The sequence below is a fragment of the Loxodonta africana genome, chromosome 25 (assembly GCF_030014295.1).
Source record: "Loxodonta africana isolate mLoxAfr1 chromosome 25, mLoxAfr1.hap2, whole genome shotgun sequence".
Taxonomy (NCBI): Eukaryota; Metazoa; Chordata; class Mammalia; order Proboscidea; family Elephantidae; genus Loxodonta; species Loxodonta africana.
The window spans coordinates 29,251,548-29,272,859 of NC_087366.1; the positions used below are offsets into that span (position 1 = coordinate 29,251,548).

Sequence of the window (21,312 nt, forward strand, 5' to 3'; positions counted from 1 at the left end):
TCCCTTCCCAGCGTTGGTGGCGGGTGACTCAGAGGTTTCCTCCCCGTGCTCGCCCCGCCCCTCCCCGCCCCTTGCCCCGCCCCCCGGAGGAGGAGCCTCGCCCTGGTCTCCGCCCGTCTCCGGGGCGGGAGGGAGCCTGAGGAAGAGGAAGGGGACGAGGACAACGAGCCACGGGGTGGAGGAGGAGGAAGAAGAGGCAGACTAACAAGATGGCCCCTGCTGCAGGAGCAGCCTCAGCAGCAGCAGGTGGGGGGCCGGAGGCGACGCTGGCGGTGGCGGCGGCGGCCGTGGCCCGGCGGCCTGGGGCAGAGTCAGAGTCGACGGTGGCAGCGGCAGCTGCTGCGGCTGCCGCGCCGGTGGCGACGGCCGCGGGGACTCGGAGCTGAGAGGAGCTGCTGCTCGGACCAGCGCGGTGAGCGAGCAAGCGGGCGGGCGGCCGCGGCGACGGAGGGAGCGGGGCGGCCGGAGCCCGGGCCTCGGTCGGGAACAATAGGCAGCCGCGGCGGGGAAGGGGCTCTCATCGCGCACTCTCTGCTCGGCGGCGGCACTGGCCGCTCGGCCGGCCCCGGGCCCCGCAGGGCTCCGCCAGCTCCGAGGGTCTCCTCAGTGGCCGGCGTCCTTTAGGCCTCAGGCCTCCGCGTGCCGCCCGGAGGGCCTGCCCCGCTGGGTAGGCCGTGGGGAGGTGCGGGCGCCGCCCTGGCCGAGGGGAGGGCGAGAGAGGCTTTGGCGAGAGGAAGGGGGCTCAAAGGCTCCCCCACTCTTCTGTTACTCCGAGGGCCCAGACTGGGAAGGGAGTGCGCACAGGAAATGATTTTTGGGCCCCCTTTTCTTGGAGGGGGTGGGGGGGAGTCAAGGCGCCTGTAAACAGGCGCCGCCTCCGCCTCCCTCCATCTCAGGGCTGCTCCCTCCCCGACCCCTTAAGCGCTCCCCTCCTTGGCCAAGTGGGTTTTGCGGTGTTTGTTTCCCTGGAGCTCCTAGAGATCGAGACTGACGGTCTTCTTCCTCTCTGGTGGCGGTGGGGAAATCGTGTGTGCAGGTGTCTTTTTAAAAAATCTAAGTACAGCAACAAAAACACAAGGTAAACAGTGTAAACAGTGATTATCGGTAAGGGATGGCGTGGTGAGGGATGGTCCTCTCAAAACATCTCTTAAGCATCGGTTCTCTCTAAACATCCCTTAATCCCACGTCCCCGGTGAGAGTAGTAATATAACTGTTGACATCCCAGAATAGTCCATGGAACTGGAAACAAAGCCAGTTACTGGCAACGGAAAGACAAATTGTAGTGTTTGAATAGAACTTTTTTCCCCCCCCCCTTTCAAATGAGCCGTCTTGAATTAGTAATGTCCAGCATAGGAAACATTAACATAAAATGGACCTAATGAAGTTTTCCTTCAGGAGACTAGTGCTTCATCTCCGGGCTTCTATTGCTCTGCCTTATGCTTTAATTTTGTCTTCAGTGATTTGTCCTATCAGTCTTTTTCTCTAAGTTTGAAATTTTGACTTCTAAAAAGCGCATTTTGTAAGATTTCAAAACTTTCTTATAATTTTCAAAAACTAGAAACTAAGTTCTCTCGAATATTTAGGCTTATCAGGCCACAGCTCTTCATTGTAATTGCCTTATTTATACAATAGTGATGTCTGAAATGTCAACGGTTAACTGCTGTTTCCCCTAAACTTAATTTTTTAGGGCATCTACCACATTTCCAAGTGGGGGGGGGAGAGATTAAGGTTATTCCTATTTTAGTTTCTAGCCGGGTGTGCAGAAATTTACGTTAAAATTGGTTGGATGCATCAAAGAAGATTGCTTTCCGCTAGTTAACGTTCAGTTGCACAGTCCATTTGAGGGCTTTGGTTCACGAAGGAAGATCTGTGTAGAGAGGATGCCAATTAATATCTTTCACCCGTGTTTAGGGTAAATTTATAATTTGGTTTGTATCTGTCATATCTAAAAGCATTTTCAGCTTATATGAAGTTTATAAACAGCAGCCCTATTTTAGTTCCTGGAATATGCCTGCCATAAGAATTGGCAGTAAATAGATGGCTTAATAAACTTAGAGGCTGAACTATTGTTTAGGATTTCACATAGAGTGGGATGAATTTCAATAATGGCTTTCATTTTATGCCTAGCATAAATAATGTTGTGGGTGTTTTGATTTTTTTTTTTTTTTTTTTTTGAGTGGTGAGGAAAGAACAACTTTCACATGGTTCTCACTAATATAAAATTCGGGGAAGTGTTTCAGAAAGAATACTTTTTTAACAAGTGTTCAAGTCTGTGACTTATTTTTTTCATGCTGAATTTTTCTTAGGTCAGCACAGAGCACAAGTAAAGTCTACATTGTGATGATACTAAATTTGTCTGTGGCCTTAATCCAATTAGAACAATTGCAGTAATTTAGGAGTTTGTGAATTATAAGTGATTAGTGTACTTTGTTTTGCAAAAGCATAATGTTATACCAAGGACTAATTTACCTCATTTTCCAGAAAACAAAGATTTCTTATGTTAAGATTTTATGTCTGAAATTGGACGTTCAGTTTCTCTGTTTCTGTTTAATATTGAAAAATCTCTTAGGGAATTGTTTTTAATTATTTTGTGTCAAAATTATTTTTAAGATGTGATCCCTCAAAGAAAAGTCGTATCTTGCGTGTCAGTGTTTATTTTGATTACTTCAGTTCAGATTTTCTCAAATAATATTTCCAAAATTGCTTCTAAGAAGTTTTGGGACCATAGCTTAAGAACCAGATTTACATTTTGGTAGTATTAAAAGTTAAAGTATGATTCATCTGAAGAGATTGGAAGGGGGGATTTTGTACATAATAATAAAAATTACAGTTTTTCAAAGCTTATTTGTTGAATAAAGGCAGCATCTCATTTAGTCCTCCTAGTTATGCTCTAACATTGTAGTATTGTGCTCACTTACATATGAAGAAGTTGAAGCTAGGAGAAGCTAAATAATTAGCCAGAAGGCCACATAATTAATAGGTAAAAGAGCTTACTCAAACCCTGTCTTGTGACACAAATTAGATGCTTTGCTGCTGTCACTGTATGTCTCAGCATTAAACTTTGAGGCATCTACTATGTTGACCGGTTACTTGTTTTGACCTTGAACTATGTTTTATAATAATTGTATTTGTTATTAGTCCTAATATCCTATGATCATTGTTTGTACCCTGCTAAAAAAAAAAAAATTTTTTTTTTTTTTTAATATTCACTTGACGCCCTGGTGGCGCGGTGGTTAAGAGCTAGGCTGCTAAGCAAAAGGTCAGCAATTTAAATCCACCAGCTGCTCCTTGGAAACCCTATGTGGCAGTTCTCCTGTGTGCTGTAGGGTTGCTGTGAATCGGAATCTACTTGATGGCGTTGGATTTTAAATGTTCACTCATTAGTTCGAGAAAGTACTTATTCATATGAATCACAAACACTTATTTTTGCTATTAGTGTATCTGAATGCTATAAAAAAGAAACTCATACCCTATATGTAGGACAGGATGGATTTGTAGTATTGCTATAGTTGTTTCATGGCTTTAATTTGTTACATAAACAGTTACTAAACTGTGCCTTTGAAAGACTTTATGAAAATTTGATAACAATTTTAGTAACATTTCAATGATGTTAATTGGGTCAGCTAACATTTAAAATTATTTGTTCTTTAAGATAAAAAAAAAAAGGCTCATAGATCATTTAGTAGCCTTTTTCTTCTCCAGCTTTTAGGACTTAAAATGCAGTTTGATGGGGTATTATCAGCCTAATCTTACATATGTCTTGAAAGTGGTTCACATCCAACAAAGTGAAGCATAAACTGATAAATGATCTCTGTTCAGTGGACACCTCAGAGCAGGATATTCCTTGACATGGTGTTCTGACCTGGTTTAGCTTTGGCCCTGTCCGTGCTAAGGGGTTCAGGTACTCTTCATAGTTGGACTCAGACGGATTTAAATCCTCAGACTGACCTGTATCAAAACAGTCACAATAAATTTCAAAATCAGCCTGTTCCATAGAATCCTCTCTTCTTTTGTTTAATTCTGGAGCCTAGGCTGGTTTCGGACTTACCTTGGAGTCTGTGGTATAAAATTAATTTTGTTAGGCATTTATACAAAGGAATTTTTCTTACTCCAGAGTTTCTTAGGGTAGATTCTGTACATTTTAAAATATAAAGTTTACTAATCTGAAGTAATGTTGCTTGCTTTACATTTTCAAGGCAATTTACTTTAGTATATTTATCTCCATTATTGCTCAGACTTGTTTACTTATTATATAATCTTGTTTACCTCTTATATAATATTAGGTTAGACATTTCTTATCAGTTCACAATGTTTTCCTGGTTGGTTGAAGTTTGGGAGAAGAATTACAGTAAAAAAAATTGAGTTCATGATAACAGAAGCCAAGAGATAGGGTGTACTTTCATTTATAGTTAAGCTGACCGATTGGAATCACTTTCTGTCATAGAGGAATAAATGACTCATTTATATTTTTCTTAGAGATTTTTTATAAATGTAAGTCAGCAGTGTTCTTTTCATGTTTGTCAACCATTTTAGCAATGCTTTAAATTGACATCAGTACACCCCTCAATGATTATTAGTGTGCATATATAGTAATGATTTAACCTGTAATGCATTTTATCTTAAAAATCTCCAGGAACTAAATAGCATTTGAACATGAGCAGTGTTTTTGAAGAGAAGTTCTAAAGGGGTCAGTTAATGTGAGATGTATTTTTTATTGAGGTGTAATTGACATAACATAAAATTAACTATTTTAAAGTGAACAATTTAGTGTATTTGGCACATTTGTCATGTTGTATAACCACCACCTCTATCTAGTACCAAAACATTTTCACGACCCCAAAAGGAAACCCTGTATGGATTAAGCGGTTACTGCCTCCTCCCCCATTCCCTAGCAGCCACCAATCTGCTTTCTGTCTATCTGGATTTAACGTGAAATTATTTTGAGCCGTAATTGAGGAAGAGTGCTATGTACTAATTGAAATTGCAGAAAAAACTTTGGGATGTGATTGTTAGGAATCAAAAACTATTTCATTCCTTGCATGCCTCTCTAAGTACAGAGGGCCCACTGCCAATGACTCTATGGAAGAAAAGTTGACAGTCATAGCAGTTAGCAGTTTTAGTTTAGATCACTCCAAAGGAGTTTTACACAAACTCTGAGGCTTATTTGTATTGCTTCAACACAAACTCTGAAGCTTATTTGTATTGCTTCATTGGGCTGTGAAAACTAAATTTTAATATTATATTCAAATGTGAACAACCAATACTTAGTCTTTTGCCTAAAACTTGTTTGCCTTTTAGTTTTTTCTTAATGTACAGAAGAAAATTGGAATATTAACAGACTTAAAAGCCTTATTTGAGGTTGCATTAAAAAATGCTTGTTAGGAATTTTATCGAAACGCTTTGATTTTTATGAATCCGACTTTCTGATTATTTTATTCAGCCAATGTTTGGGCATATTTAGAGTTATAATTTGCCTAATACTCTCTGCTTCTGACCTCTAGTTGAATAAATCTCAGAAACCTTGCTCTTGATTCTATCTGTACCTGACCCCCTTCAAAAACATGGATACAAAAACAAAGGCAATTGGTTTGTAGCTTTGTTTGTTCGTTTTACTTGATAGAAAGAGAAAAAATTGTCCTTTTCTTCTTTCTGGAATGAAGAGTCATAAAATTTGGACTTTTATACATTTAGATTTGCTGCTAAATTTGAAGTTTTAATTTGGGCATTGGAAATATTCTTATATCATTATCTTAAATTCAAAATGATACTCCCCTAATTCAATTGAAATCTTACAATTTACAGTGAGACGTGAAAAGCAGATTTCATACTATTAGTAAAGATTCATAACAGGTTAAAAATCAGTACAGGATATCTAAATGGGGAAGAAGAATTTAAAATTTGATACTAATTTTTTTTTTTATGGAAAATTTTATTTAATAAGTTTAATTGTAAGAATAACTTAATTCAGGTAAAACACAATAAAATATTTGACAAACAAAAAAAGAACAACTTATTAAAATGAAAAGTGACAGAAGATACAAAAATATTTACAATTCAGTACAAGTTCTGCTTTAATAGTGACTATTTAAAGGAAAATATTGAAATACATCAACTCTTTGTTAATATTTGTATTTCTGTATTTTTATATATGCCTGATTTAACTTTTTTTTTTGACACTTCGGTTTTAGCTCCCCTTTTCCAACTTTAAAAATGTCAATATTGCTAAAATTTTAGTAGAACAAGCTGTAAGATTGAAGACCTATATTGGGTTGAGCAGTTATCCGTTCTGGTGGCACCCTTCCCCCCCCCCCTTTTTAAATTTTATTTTGGTAAAATATATATGACAGAAAAATTGCCACTTTAACTATTTTTGTGTACAATTCAGTGACATTTACATTGACCATGTTGCGCAGTCATCGTTACCATCTATTTTCAAAAGTTTTTCATCACCCAAAACAGAAACGCTATAGCCCTTGAGGAATAACTCCCCCATTCCACCTCTCAGCTGCCCCTGGTAATGACTAATAAACTTTTGTCTCTATGCATCATACAATATTGTCTTTTGTGTCTGACATTTTATTTAGCATAACGTTTTTAAGGTTCATCTGTGCTGTAATACATATCAGAACTTCATTTCTATTTATGGCTGAATAATATTCCCTTGTGTGGATATACCACATTTTTTATTTATTCATTCATCTGTTGATGGACATTTGGGTTGTTTCTACCTTTTGGCTACTGTAAGTAATGCTGCAATAAACATTGTTGTACAAATATCTGTTTGAATCCCTTTGGGGGTATATACCTAGGGGTGAAATTGCTGGGTCATAGGTGATTCTATGTTTAAATTTTTGAGAAAGGGCCAAGCTGTTTCCCATAACTGCTTACCATTTTACATTCCCATCAGCAGTGGATGAGTGTTCCAATTTCTGCACATCCTTGCCAACACTTACTTTCCTTTCTCCTGATAATAGCCATCCTAGTGGATGTGAAGTAGTATTATTGTGGTTTTGAACATCTTTTCATGTGTTTTTGGCCATTTGTAGATGTTCTTTGGAGAAATGCCTCTTTAAGTCCTCTGTTTATATTTTAATTAGGCTGTTTGTCTTGTTTTTGAGTTGTAGGAGTTCTTAATATATTCTGGATATTAAACCATTACCAGATATATGGCTACCAAATACTTTTCTACCATTCTGTAGGTTATCTCTTCATTTTCTTGATAAAATCCTTTAATGCATAAAAGTTTTAATTTCTGGTAGTAACATTTACTGAAAAACTATAATACTAAATTAATAAATCTAATCATAAAAATAGTATCTTCAAATGAAGTGATGTTTAGACACCTAGGCTTGAAAATATGGTTTAGTGGAAGATTTGAGAATGAAAGGAATAACTAGATTCTTAGCTTTATTATAGAATATAATATTTCATCTATCCAGGACCCAGTTTAGAATAAGGAAGCAGGTAAAAATACCTTTAGTTGTCACGGAATTAATGAACAAAATCATCTGCCCTAAGGCATTGTTTTTAGAAACTCTCTTACTTTGTACATAATTCTAAGAAATTTGATTACCTGGTTTTTCATCCCATGGTAGATTAAAAGCTGCAAATTAGATACAAGAGAGGTAGGGTAGACAGCAAGGGAGGTTACAGGAAAAAAACAAAGCTTGGTGCTATTTAGTATAGGGGCTAGAGCTGGCTGTATAATACCTCGTTAGACTCTGAGTGTATTATTAATTATTGTATTATGCTATATAATCCATTCCTGCTAATAAATACATTGTGGAAAAATTCCATTATGTTTATGATTTTAGGAATTAAAAATATATACAGATGGGCAGAGTGTGCTAGAATATAGATTTTTGAGTCAGATATAGCAAGGTTCTCATCTTTCATGATTTAAACTTTATGGTTCCTCATCTCTAAAAATAGAAATGGTAATAACATTTCTTTAAAGGTTGCTTTGAAATTTTAATGAGATAATGTACCTTTAGTATAGTGCCTGATACCTAGTACCTAAAAAAAAAAAAAAAAATGTTATTTCCCTCCTTAAATTCTGTTTAAAAAAAATTATTTGAGAAGATATCAATCTAGAACATCTAAAATGTTCTGTAAAATGTTAATATTCAAGATACATACAAAATTTTGGATGGGTTAGGATTTACTATATGTGTATTTTGGGGGTGGTGGTCAGATATGAAGTAATTGTTAATATTACCATTCTCATTTTCTTCCCATATTAGTCATTAATGTAGACCTCTGCTGTTCAGTACCAGCCTCTAGCCACATGTGACTAATTAAAATTAAATTTTAGTTTCTAGCCACATTTCAAGGGCTCAGTAGTCAGGTGTGACTAGCGGCCATAATATTGGACAACAGAGAACATTTCCATTATCTTAAAAGTTCTATCAGAGAGCCCTGATATAAACTTATGTCACGGTCCAGTTCTCCATTTGTATTCATTCTCACAGATAACTTATCTATTTACATGGCCTCAGTTTGTCCTTAAATCTACATTTTCTTTAATTTTTTGAATATATACACAGTAAAACATATGCCTATTCAACAGTTTCTGCATGCGCAATTCAGTGACATTGATTACATTCTTCAAATTGTGCAGCCATTCTCATTCTCTTTTTCTGGTTTGTTCCTCCCCTATTGATACACACTCACTATCCCCTAAGCTTCATGTCTAAACTTTCCAGTTGCTATTATCAATTTGATCCCATATAGATAGTTCTTTAAAAGAGCGCTATGCTCACAGCAGGTATCCTTTACTAATTAAGCTGGGCTATTTGGTTTAAAGAAGGCTTCAGGGTTTTTTGTTTTTGTTTTTTAATTGTACTTTAAGTGAAAGTTTACAAATCAAGTCAGTCTCTCATACAAAAAGTTATACACACCTTGCTGTGAACTCCTAGCTGCTCTCCCCCTAATGAGACAGCACATTCCTCCCCTCCACCTTTATTTCCCATGTCCACTCAGCCAGCTGCTGTCCTCAGGGATATTTTTGGTTTAAGATTTCAAGTTTAAAGATTTTCTCAGGGTAGTAGTTTCATGGCTTCGTTGAGCCTCAGTGACTTAAGAAAGTCTGGATTGCATAAGAATTAAAATTCTGTTTACTTTCCCTGCACCCTCCCCAAGATTCTTTTGTGGAATCTCTGCTCAAAATGTTTAGTAATGGTAGCTGGCACCATCTAGTTCTTCTGGTCTCATGGCAAAGGAATCAGTTGTTCATGAAGGCGGTCACCTCGCATTCCATTTCCTCCTTCTATTCCTGATATTTCTTCTTCCACTTTTTGCACCAGACAAATAGAGATCGATTATACCTTGAATGGCCACGTGCAAGCTTTTAAATCCAAGGTACTACTCAGTGAAGTAGGAGGTAGAACAGAAACATTACACATGTCAAATCTACATTTTCAATACTTTATTGTGTTCTTTTTGCTTATGCCGTCAGCACCCTAAACTGTGCATAATTTAAAATCCTTTACTCCTCTAAAGAAGCAGCCTTTTGTGAATATTGCCGGTTAGAGTATGGTTTCCTAGGTTTCCCATGAGGATATCGTCTTTTAGATCACTCGTTTGTACCTAAAATCTGGGGTGATTTTTTTTTTCTTATTCTTCTCTATACTTTTTTTTTCCCAACACTTTTGAATATTTATCAAAAGTATATAAATCTCAGAGTAGAGTTGGGATTAGGATGTAGATCTCCTTATTCTCCTATTTTTTTTTTTCTTCACAACCTTGTTTAAAGCTCTTATTCAGTAAGAATTCCTATTAGTGTTAAATGGTCATAGAAATGATAGAGAAAAGTTAAAGCCCACGTGAAAGAATTGCATTGAGTCTGATCATTTTTTGTTGAGAACTGCATACAGATAAATAGAAAGTAATGGAAATGCCTTAAGCCCTGGCCAGTATGTTTTAATAATACCAATATTATTATTGTGTTCTGTTATTAAATATATTTTTATCTTTAAAGCTGTAAAATCCCTAGGTCAGTGTATACACTCATGATTGCCCAACAACGCAAAAGGAGTAGGTTCCATATGCAGCTTACCTGTTACAAATACATCTGCGTGTTTTCTCTTTGTTGCCCAGTTCTAGAATAATCAAAACCCTATGGTGGCCACCAAATGCCACAAGGAAGTCTAAGACACAAGCTGTGTAGAAAAAAGAAATAAAAGGTAGTGAAAGGAAAAAGTGCAGACCGTTGGTGTGACACATTGCTTTGTTTTCTTGAGTAGTAGAGGACTGTTTGTTCTCTAGTTTTGTTATTGGCATGCATTTTTGTTCCTTGCAGAAATCAGCTTCATTCGAAATTCACGTTATCGTTGGTCAAAAAATGAGTTCATTAAGGGTAGATTCCTAACTGATCAATGTAACTGGAGTGCCTTGTAACATTTAAAAATGTACAAAAAAAAAAAAAAGAAAGAAAGAAAAGAAATACAATGTTGAGTAAAAGAAGCCAGATACCAAAGACTGCATACTGATGATTCCATTATATAGAATTTTAAAACAGGCAAAACTAATCTGTAGTGTTAGGAGTTAGGGTAGTAGTGAACTAGAGTAAAGGAGTAGTGATTTGGTGGCATCATTCTAGAGGAGGGCCATATGGAGCTCTGGTAATATATATCTTGGGTATACAAGTATACTCATTTCGTGGTGATTCATTGAGTTGAATGCTCTTGATCTGTACGGTTTTCTGTAGATATGTTATACTTCAATACATTTCAAGTATCTTAAAATATATATAATCAAGATTAATTTTGTTTTAGTCATCTGCTTCTTAGTGAAATGTGCTAAAATATTTTAAACAAAACAAAGTTATTCTTTGTGGTTCTGTCCAAAAGAAATACAATAATTGCTACAATCTGATTTTTAAAAAAATAAACTAGTAAGCTTAAACATTTCCAGTGTTGCTGTACTAAATCTGTTTAATTTAAAAACAGTCATGCTTAGAGTAAACCTAAAATAAGCATCATTTAATTTAGATCTTTAATTATAGCTGACGAATAAAATAATTATTAAGAAATATAATTTTTTAGGGGTAAATATTAAGGTAACCACAAAGAGCTATAACAACTCCATAACTCAAAATAAAAACCAAGAAAAACGTAATGACTCAGCAAACATAAAGTCAAATACTATGAAAATGAGGAACACACAATTTACAAAGAAAAACGTCTCAGCACAAAAAAGTAAGTGGAAAAATGAAATTGTCAACAACACACATAAAAAGGCATCAAAATGACAACACTAAACACATACTTATCTATAATTACGCTGAATGTAAATGGACTAAATGCACCAATAAAGAGACAGAGAGTCTCAGACTGGATAAAGAAACACGATCCGTCTATATGCTGCCTGCAAGAGACACACCTTAGGCTTAGAGACACAAACAAACTAAAACTCAAAGGATGGAAAAAATATATCAAGCAAACAATAAGCAAAAAAGAGCAGGAGTAGCAATATTAATTTCTGACAAAATAGACTTTAAAGCTAAATCCACCACAAAGGATAAAGAAGGACACTACATAATGATAAAAGGGACAATTGACCAGGAAGATATAACCATATTAAATACTTATGCACCGAATGACAGGGCTGCAAGATACATAAATCAAATTTTAACTGAAAAGTGAGATAGACACCTCCACAATTATAGTAGGAGACTTCAACACACCACTTTCGGAGAAGGACAGGACATCCAGTAAGAAGCTCAGTAGAGACACGGAAGACCTAATTACAACAATAAACCAACTTGAGCTCATTTACTTATACAGAACTCTCCACCCAACTGCTGCAAATCATACTTTTTTTTCTAGTGCACATGGAACATTCTCTAGAACAGACCACATATTAGGTCATAAAACAAACCTTTGCAGAATCCAAAACATCGAAATATTACAAAGCATCTTCTCAGACCACAAGGCAATAAAACTAGAAATCAATAACAGAAAAACTAGGGAAAAGAAATCAAATACTCGGAAACTGAACAATACCCTGCTGAAAAAAGACGGGGTTATAGAAGACATTAAGGAGGGAATAAAGAAATTCAAGGAATGTAACGAGAATGAAAATACTTCCTATCAAAACCTCTGGGACACAACAAAAGCAGTGCTCAGAGGCCAATCTATATTGATAAATGCACACGTACACAAAGAAAAAAGAGCCAAAATCAGAGAACTGTCCTTACAACTTGAACAAATAGAAAGTGAGCAACAAAAGAATCCATCAGGCACCAGAAGAAAACAAATACTAAAAATTAGAGCTGAACTAAATGAATTAGAGAACAGAAAAACAATTGAAAAAATTAACAAAGCCAGAAGCTGGTTCTTTGAAAAAATTAACAAAATTGATAAACCATTGGCCAGACTGACTAAAGAAATACAGGAAAGGAAACAAATAACCCGAATAAGAAATGAGATGGGCCACATCACAACAGACCCAACTGAAATTAAAAGAATCATATCAGATTATTACGAAAAATTGTACTTTAACAAATTTGCAAACCTAGAAGAAATGGATGAATTCCTAGAAAAACACTACCTACCTAAACTAACACACTCAGAAGTAGAACAACTAAATAGACCCATAACAAAAAAAGAGATTGAAACGGTAATCAAAAAACTCCCAAAGAAAAAAAGCTCTGGCCCGGATGGCTTTAGTGCAGAGTTCTACCAAACTTTCAGAGAAGAGTTAACACCACTACTACTAAAGGTATTTCAAAGCATAGAAAATGACGGAATACTACCTAACTCATTCTATGAAGCCACCATCTCCCTGATACCAAAACCAGGTAAAGACATCACAAAAAAAGAAAATTACAGACCTATATCCCTCATGAACATAGATGCAAAAATCCTCAACAAAATTCTAGCTAATAGAATTCAACAACATATCAAAAAATTAATCCACCATGACCAAGTGGGATTTATACCAGGTGGCTGGTTTAATATTAGAAAAACCATTAATGTAATCCACCATATAAATAAAACAAAAGACAAAAACCACATGATCTTATCAATTGATGCAGAAAAGGCATTTGACAAAATCTAACACCCATTTATGATAAAAACTCTCACCAAAATAGGAACTGAAGGAAAATTCCTCAGCATAATAAAGGGCATCTATACAAAGCCAACAGCCAACATCACTCTAAATGGAGAGAGCCTGAAAGCATTTCCCTTGAGAACGGGAACCAGACAAGGATGCCCTTTATCACTGCTCTGATTCAACATCGTGCTAGAGGTCCTAGCCAGAGCAATTAGGCTAGACAAAGAAATAAAGGGCATCCGGATTGGCAAGGAGGAAGTAAAATTATCTCTATTTGCAGATGACATGATCTTATACACAGAAAACCCTAAGGAATCCTCCAGAAAACTACTGAAACAAATAGAAGAGTTTGGCAGAGTCTCAGGTTATAAGATAAACATACAAAAAATCACTTGGATTCCTCTACATCAACAAAAAGAACATCGAAGAGGAAATAACCAAATCAATACCATTCACAGTAGCCCCCAAGAAGATAAAATACTTAGGAATAAATCTTACCAAAGATGGAAAAGACCTATACAAAGAAAACTACAAAGTACTACTGCAAGAAACTAAAAAGGACATACTTAAGTGGAAAAACATACCTCCTCATGGATAGGAAGACTTAACATAGTAAAAATGTCTATTCTACCAAAAAAAAAAAAAGCCACCTATATATACAATGCACTTCCGATCCAAATTCCAATGTCATTTTTTAATGTGATGGAGAAACAAATCACCAGCTTCATATGGAAGGGAAAGAAGCCTCGGATAAGTAAAGCATTACTGAAAAAGAAGAAGAAAGTGGGAGGCCTCACTCTACCTGATTTCAGAAGCTATTATACAGCCACAGTAGTCAAAACAGCCTGGTACTGGTACAACAACAGACACATAGACCAATGGAACAGAATCGAGAACCCAGATATAAATCCATCCACATACGAGCAGCTGATATTTGACAAAGGCCCAGTGTCAGTTAATTGGGGAAAAGATAGTCTTTTTAACACATGGTGCTGGCATAACTGGATATCCATTTGCAAAAAAATGAAACAGGACCCATACCTCACACCAAGCACAAAAACTAACTCCAAGTGGATCAAAGACCTAAACATAAAGACTAAAACAATAAAGATCATGGAAGAAAAAATAGGGACCTTAGGAGCCCTAATACAAGGCATAAACAGAATACAAAACATTACCAAAAATGACGAAGAGAAACCAGATAACCGGGAGCTCCTAAAAATCAAACACCTATGCTCCTCTAAAGACTTCACCAAAAGAGTAAAAAGACCACCTACAGACTGGGAAAGAATTTTCAGCTATGACATCTCTGACCAGTGCCTGATCTCTAAAATCTATATGATTCTGTCAAAACTCAACCACAGAAAGACAAACAACCCAATCAAGAAGTGGGCAAAGAATATGAACACGCACTTCACTAAAGAAGATATTCAGGCCGCTAACAGATACATGAGAAAATGCTCCCGATCATTAGTCATTAGAGAAATGCAAATTAAAACTACAATGAGATTCCATCTCACTCCAACAAGGCTGGCATTAATCCAAAAAACACAAAATAATAAATGTTGGAGAGGCTGCGGAGAGATTGGAACTCTTATACACTGCTGGTGGGAATGTAAAACGGTACAACCACTTTGGAAATCTATCTGGCATTATCTTAAACAGTTAGAAATAGAACTACCATACAACCCAGAAATCCCACTCCTCGGAATATACCCTAGAGAAACAAGAGCCTTCACACAAACAGATATATGCACACCCATGTTTATTGCAGCTCTGTTTACAATAGCAAAAAGCTGGAAGCAACCAAGGTGTCCATCAACGGATGAATGGTTAAATAAATTGTGGTATATTCACACAATGGAATACTACGCATCGATAAAGAACAGTGACAAATCTGTGAAACATTTCATAACATGGAGGAACCTGGAAGGCATACTGAGTGAAATTAGTCAGAGGCAAAAGGACAAATTTTGTATGAGACCACTATTATAAGATCTTGAAAAATAGTATAAACTGAGAAGAACACGTACTTTTGTAGTTATGAGGAGGGGAGGGAGGGAGGGAGGGAGAGGGTTTTTTACTGATCAGTTAGTAGATAAGAACTGCTTTAGGTGAAGGGAAGGGCAATACTCAGTACACGGAAGGTCAGCTCAACTGGACTGGACCAAAAGCAAAGAGGTTTCCGGGATAAATTGAATGCTTCAGAGGTCGGTGGAGCAAGGGCGGGGGTTTGGGGACTATGGCTTAAGGGGACTTCTAAGTCAATTGGCAAAATAATTCTATTATGAAAACATTCTGCATCCCACTTTGAAATGAGGTGTCTGGGGTCTTAAATGCTAACAAGCGGCCATCTAAGATGCATCAATTGGAGAATGAAGAACACCAAGGTCACACGATAACTATGAGCCCAAGAGATAGAAAGGGGCACATGAACCAGAGACTTACATCATCCTGAGACCAGAAGAACTAGATGGTGCCCGGCCACAACCGATGACTGCCCTGACAGGGAACAGAACAGAGAACGCCTGAGGGAGCAGGAGATCAGTGGGATGCAGACCCCAAATTCTCATAAAAAGACCAGACTTAATGGTCTGACTGAGACTAGAGGAATCCCGGCGGTCATGGTCCCCAAACCTTCTGTTGGCCCAGGACAGGAACCATTCCCGAAGACAACTCATCGGACATGGAAGGGACTGGACAGTGGGTAGGAGAGAGGTGCTTATGAAGAGTGAGCTACTTGTATCAGGTGGACACTTGAGACTGTGTTGGCAACTCTTGTCTGGAGGGGGGATGGGAGGATAGAGAGACTTGGAAGCTGGCAAAATTGTCACGAGAGACTGGAAGGACTGACTCACTAGGTGGAGAGCGAGTGGGAGTACGCAGTAAGGTGTATATAAACTTATAGGTGACAGTTTGACTTGATTTGTAAACGTTCACTTGAAGCTCAATAAAAGTTAATAAAAAAAAGAAATATAATTTTTAAAAATTAAAGGTGTTAAAAGTTGGGAAGCATTGTAGTGTAGTGGAAAAAGTACAGGCTTTGGAGTTGAACAGATGTGAGTTTAAACTGAGTTTGAGTTTTCTTTCCTTCCTTCATCAGTAAAATGGAAATGATGATATCTATCTCAGATTTTTTTTTTTTTCATCTCAGAAGGCTGTTGGATGATTAAATGAGATAACATGTAAGTGCTTGACATTCAGATCCTGCTGTCCTTCCCTCAGTTTTGACATGGAGGGGGAAAAGATTTGGGGAGTATACAAAGATAGGTAAAAACCAAGTATAACTTAGTGAGGATGAGGAAGTGATGATGGTGAGGAAAGTTCAGTCTTTACATTGTAACCAGTAAGGATTGACAATATCTTATTCATCTAATATGGATCATCGTCAATATGAAGAATAATGCTGCTCTGACGTATCAGTGGACTCTTGCACGTAGGACAATTTAAGTGTTAAATTGGAAGATTTAAAAAAAAATTACTAGGTAGATTTATATTGCGTTTAAGTGGTACATATTTTTAAGTCAAAAGGGGTTTGTTCATGCTGTGCTTTGAAAACGTACTGTTTTGGTATACTTGAATGCTTTTCCTTTTAGTTACTGATACTTATGCTGCAGGATTGAGGAGCTAAATTTAGGCAGATTGTATTTCAATATCTTAGCATTTTTGAGGGTCTTAAAAAGAGTATCGATTCACTCTCTGTTAAAAGCTTCTAATTCAATTGAGAAACCTTCAGATTCCAATATCAATATTATATTCAGTATTACTGTTTTCTCAAAAGGCTTTTATGAAATTTATAAATGTTAATCGTTAGATCTTAATTGTGTAAACTGTGGTATGATAGGGTCATCACAAGTCGAAATGAACTTGACAGCAACGGTTTTACTGGTATTGAGTAACAGAGCACCCCAAAACTTACTGGCTTAAAACAATACCATTTTATTTGTAAATAAACTTAAGATTCTATGAGTTGACAATTTGGGCTGGGCTTGGCTGAGATGGTTCTTCTGCTGATCTCCCCTGAGGTCACTCATGTGGCTTAAGTTATTTGGAAACTTGGAGCTGGTTGTTCCAGGGGTCAGGGACAACTTTTCTCTGTTCTACATGGTCTCATCCTCTGGCAGGCTAGCTCAAGCTTCATTATGGGGTGGCACCGCCTTCCAAGAGTGAGTGGAGGTGTCAAGGCTTATTGAGGCCTAAGTTCTGGGACTCTTACAGTATCACTTCAGCTGCATTTGACTGTGAAAAGCAAGTCACAAGGCCACCCACATTCAAGGGGCCTAGACCTATCATCTCTTAGTGGAAAGAGCAGCAAAGTCAAATTACAAAGGGGATGGGAGGAATTGTGGCCATCTTTGAGCTTACCACAAAAAAAGATTAAGAAACCTAAGGAAAAAAACCTTTAGTCAAAAACAAAAACAATACTGTAGGGTTATAAGAAGTAAATGAGATAATGTGCTTCAACTTTTTAGAATACTTTGACCTATAGTAAATTCTATTGTTATTATTTTAGTATTCGTCATTCCTGAGTCTCCGTTTGCTTATATTGTTCACTTGTTAGCTAGTTTTATGATAGTCTCCTTCAAAGACAGGAATTCAAGTATAGCTTGCTGATAAGTAGTATTTCAAAGGCCCTCTGAAAGGTAGTTAAAGAAAATTGAGGGTTTTTTTTTTTTTTTTCTCTTAAATTTGCCAGCTTTAATAAATTAAGACTCATTTGCTCATACTATAGAAGTTATCTGCTTAAAATAATCAAACAAAACCCTAGATTTTATATTTGGGTACATGAACCTCAAGGTGCCTCTCTACCCTTCCAAAGTGTAAATGTTTGTGTCTGTGTTTCCTCATTATAAAACAAATACTTGGTTATTATAAAAAGGAACCATCAAGTTTTTTTTTTAATTATACTCATACCTCATAAATTGATTCTAATATTAAACTGTTTGGGCTATAAATACTTAGATTTTTAAGCTTATGTCTTTGGTTTATAAGTGTCTGTTTTGTGATGTTTAGGGGATAAATCATCTAAAACTGGTATAATTTATGAGTGATGTTGAATTCATAGTTTACATTTTGGCCACAGTTTGTCATCATGTTGTTGAGAACTCTTGAGATGAAAGGATAAGGGGCAAAGACGTTTTGTAGAGAATATTGTACCATCATTACTGTAAGAAATAGTGTGTTTGCATAATGAAAGTAAAGGAGTTGTAGTTAATTTTTTTCTTTCCAGTTAGCAAATAGTAAAGTAATAGCACAAGACCAAAAATAATTAGTGACAATCAAAAGAGTTCATTTTAGACGAAGGAAATAGTACAGGTTTATAGCTTGGATATGTCAAAGAAAAAATAAGAAAGGAGTAGAGAAATAAATTAGATTCTAATTTAAACTTTAATTAAAAGGTTTAGGATTAAAAGAAGGTTTCGGGAAAACTTGAAAGTGCTGAAAATGATAATTGATTAGAGTCTAGTTGAATAGTGTTTGATATGGCTTACCTATGGCTGATCTCCCTGCTTTTCCTGAAATTTGTAACGTTGGCACAAATTAGGGGAACAACAAAAATGGTTTCCTTGACTTTTTTTTTCTCATGTCTTTTATTATTACTGTTACTAATATAGAAGTAGTTCCTGATTTATGACAGGGCTCTGTTCCAGCAACTCTTTTGTAAGTAGATTCTGACATAAGTTGAATAGCCTTTTTTTTTTTTTTTAATTGTCTTTGATTATCAGTGTCTTTATAACTCTAGTCTTTGTCTTTGGGGGTTGGAAACATTGCATAAAACATATACCAATAAACATCTGAGAATAACATTAGCAAATTACATGCTGCAACAGTATATGTAGTACAAAGAAAATTGTCCCTCAGTTTGTGGTAACTTGAATATATCCTAAGTTGGGAACTATCTACATTTTATATTTTAGAACAGGTTTAGATTTACAGAAAAATAGAGCAGATAGTACAGAGAGTTCCCATACCTTGCACCCCCATCCCTGCCTATACAGCTTCCCCTCTTATTGACATCTTAACATTAATAAAAAAAAATATATGGTACCCAAAAAAACCCTCAAAATCAGTTGCCGTTGAGTCGATTCCGATTCATAGCAACCCTATAGCCCTATAGGACAGAGTAGAACTGCCCCATAGGGTTTCCAAGAAGTAGCTGGTGGATTCAAACTTTTAGGTATGGTGCCATCAGGGCTCTAGTACATATATTAAAATTAATGAGCCAGTAGGGATACGTTATGGTTAACCAAAGTCCATACTTTATTTAGGTTTTCTTAAGTTTTATCTAATGTCCTTTTTCTGTCCCAGGATACATTACATTTAGTTGTCATGTTTTTCTAGGTTCTTCTTGGCTGTGACAGCTTCTCAGACTTTTCCTCTTTTTGATGATCTTGACAGTTTTGAGGAGTACTGCCCTGGTGGCACAGTGGTTAAGAGCTTGGCTGCTAACCAAAAGGTCAGCAGTTCGAATCTATCAGCCGATGCTTGGAAACCCTGTGGGGCAGTTCTACTCTGTCCTGTAGGATTCCTATGAGTCAGAATTGACTTGACAGCAACAGGTTTGTTTTGTTTTGGTTTGGTTTTGGTCAAGTATGGAATCCTGGGTGGTGCAAATGGGTTAAGCTTTAGACTACTAACTGAAAGGTTGGCAGCTTGAACTACTCAAAGGTGCCTTGGAAGAAAGGCCTGGCAGTCTACTTCCAAAATACCACAACCGTGAAAACCCTGTGGAGTACAGTTCTACTCTGAAATACATAGGGTTGCCATGAGTTGGAGTCAACTCAACTACACTGGTTTGGTCAGGTATATTGTAGGCTGTCCCTTGTGATCATTAAGGTTGTGTGTCAACTTGGCTGGGCCATGATTCTCAGGTTTGGCATTTATGATGTAGTTTGGCAGTTGTATAATGCTATGATCACTCCCATGATGGGATCTGCTGTGAGTAGCCAGTCAGTTTAAAGGGAGTTTTCCTTGGGAGTGTGGCCTGGATCAAATATAAGTCGACTTTCCAGCAAGGCTCTAGGGCTTTTGCTCACTCTGGATCCTGCAACTGGCTCCTGTTCATCTGACCTCCAGCTCTTGGGGCTTGAGCTAGCAGCTTACCTCCCGTCTCACCTGCCGATCTCAGGATTTGCCAATCTTTGTAACCTGTGAGCAAGAGCCCTGCTGTCTGACCTGATCTTGGATTTGCCAGCCCCTGTGGCTATGTGAATCAGGAGGGGCCTCTGTCCTGACCAGTGGACTTGGGACATTCCAACCTCTACAACTGCGTGTGCCGTTTCCTTGATATAACTCTCTCTATATTTGTATATTTATATGCTTTACTGGTTTTACTACCCTAGAGAACCCAGCCTAAGACACTGTCTTAATACGGACACTGCTGAAACCTGTTCAGCATCATAGCAAGATGTGCTTTAGCATGCTGATATTATAGGTAATTATTCATATGCCTTGGCACATTTGTTAACTTCTTGAGAGCATAGACTATGTCTTACTGTAGTAAGTAAAAAACAGTTTTCAGAGTGGGCCCCTAAATTTTTATTTTTATTAATTTTAAAGGGAATATTTATAAAATGTTTTCAGACTTCTGGACTCCATAAGACAACTCTGTATATAATGTGTGTTTCTTGAGGGGAAAAAAATGTAATCTCGTGCCTTTATTTCTAATTGGTATCTGAGAGAAAGATGAATGACTTGGTATTATAGGGGGTGGGGGAAGCTGGTATCTGGCAGAAGCTAAGACATCCCTCGATTGAAATTTGCCGGGGTTCCCCCCCCCCGCCCCCCACACACATGGTTAGACCGGGATTATGGGCTTTTGTGAGGAAGATCTCAAATTAAAGTGCCACTTTCACCACATCATGGTACGTACTGTTAACATGATTTATGACTTTGATCACCTGGCTAAAGTAGTGTTGCTCAGGTTTTTCCACTGTAAAGTTACTCTTTTTTTCCCCTTTCCATACTGTACTCTTTGGAGGGAAGTCAATATGTGCAGTGCACACTTAAGTAGTGTGAAGTTATGCTTACTCTTCCTTCGGGTGGAGTATCTACATAATTTATTTGGCGTTCTTCCGTATGGGAGATTTGTCTCTTTTTGCTCATATTTACTCAGTAATTTATTTATATCTGTATTAATGGTCTTAGTTGCCATCAGTCGATTCTGACTCATGGCGACCCCATGTGTGCAGAGTAGAACTGTCCCATTGGGTTTTCAAGGCTAATGTTTTGAAAGCAGATCGCCAGGCCTGT

General features: G+C 37.3%; 1 protein-coding gene across 7 annotated transcripts in view; it reads left to right on the plus strand.

The window, feature by feature from the left end:
* Positions 1-272: 272 nt before the first annotated feature.
* RC3H1 (ring finger and CCCH-type domains 1) overlaps positions 273-21,312 on the plus strand; it is a 92,484-nt gene continuing 71,444 nt past the window's right edge. For 4 of the 7 annotated variants that reach the window (XR_010319396.1, XR_010319397.1, XM_064276624.1 and 1 more), the window contains exon 1: positions 279-412. The gene's annotated coding sequence lies outside the window, so the exon portion shown is untranslated. Of the gene's footprint in view, positions 413-21,312 lie in introns of all 7 variants that reach the window. The other 3 variants (XM_010591110.3, XM_064276626.1, XR_010319395.1) reach the window with 3 other exon arrangements.